General features: G+C 36.7%; 1 long non-coding RNA gene across 1 annotated transcript; it reads left to right on the forward strand.

The window, feature by feature from the left end:
* The first annotated feature begins 766 nt into the window (after positions 1 to 766).
* LOC135122373 (uncharacterized) lies at positions 767 to 1,161 on the forward strand. The gene is made up of 3 exons (XR_010279360.1): positions 767 to 867; positions 924 to 1,047; positions 1,124 to 1,161. It is a non-coding gene; the product is annotated as an uncharacterized LOC135122373 (long non-coding RNA).
* The last annotated feature ends 246 nt before the right edge of the window (positions 1,162 to 1,407 follow it).

Genomic DNA, 1,407 nt, shown 5'->3' on the forward strand with positions numbered 1-1,407 from the left:
GTTGTGATAGTATTTATAATAAAAATATAGAATTGGTTAAAGAATAATAGTATACGGCGAACAATAGCATTTTGCTTGTTTTAAGGGGTTGCCATGATAATACTAGTCTCCTAATTCGCGCAAGCTCAAAGCAGGGTTCGATCCCCCTCGGTGCCAACTCGCATTCTTCTGGTGTGACTGTTATGTGTTCATCTTCCCTGTAGACTACATATTTAGCCATGGCTTCTTATATTTTTACATACTCTACTTGTGCACTTAATAATTTCTGACTTTGTTATGTTTCCTTTATAGATATTATAAACAGATTATTAAAATAAAACGCCCCTACTAACTTTACTCAAGAAATTTAAAGACTTTAAACGAAATTAGACTATGCCTGTTAAAAATGGTTCTAACCATAATTCCAACCTTGCCGAATTTTCTCCGTTGCGCTATTCTCGCCTTGACTCCGCAAGGGAAAATTCTGACAGTTATAATGTGAAAAACAGAAAGCCCTCATTTTTTTAAAGTTTTATCAACTAACCAGAGGAAGCTTTTAAGGGACAAAAATAATACAATTGATGGTACGAGAACTCTGCACCATCCCGTTGCCTATACTTAAAGAGCAAAATTGATAAATATTTAAAACGTAAAGTAAATTAAGTAGTTCTACTATTGAAGCCTCGAGCGCCTGAAATAAAGAATGTTTACCCAAACTTCGCAAAAAAGCTTTAAAGACGCAATCATGTTTGGCAACGGCACTGTTGCAAGCACTGTGGCCCTTCACTTCATGAGATTTAATGAGAGCAACCTCCCGTGCTATGTACAAATCTCGACACCCTGCCATGTTATTTTGGTGCACTAACACTATCTACTCTGGTGACCAAGGTATAATAAAGATTATCTGTTACAGAAACTATTTTATAATTTATTAATTTCACTAGCCAGGCTATGCTACTCAACGCAAGAAACAGGCCACCCCACAATTAAGTGATGGAAAAAGAGATCTCCCGAGTCGCGCCACAGACTCACTTATATATACAGTTTAACAACTTGGCCTCTCATAAAGTAATATGCACTTACTAACTACATTTCCCCAATACTATTTGCATGAAAATAGTAAATTAACTACTCGCTTTCGTAGCTTTTTTATCAACGCTAATCTAAAACCTACATCTTCAAGGAGTCTACAAGCGGAGACGATGGGAGACTTTCTAGGGGCACAAGTACGCTCGTGGTCCTTTAACCTTGCTTTGTATTCTTTAAAAAGGTCTTTAGTCGGTAAAATGTATGAGTCTAAACCTTTTTCCCTACTAAAGTCACTCCATCTCTGCAGCCACCTATACCAACCACGTGCGCCCTTTTATTTTAATAAAATGCTAATATTCCTTCTTTTTTTCATAAAAGTTACTTTAGATGCCTGCTACA

Source organism: Zophobas morio, unplaced genomic scaffold (genome assembly GCF_036711695.1).
Source record: "Zophobas morio isolate AGI-343-1 ecotype UQ-CSIRO unplaced genomic scaffold, CSIRO_AGI_Zmor_V1 ptg001164l, whole genome shotgun sequence".
Taxonomy (NCBI): Eukaryota; Metazoa; Arthropoda; class Insecta; order Coleoptera; family Tenebrionidae; genus Zophobas; species Zophobas morio.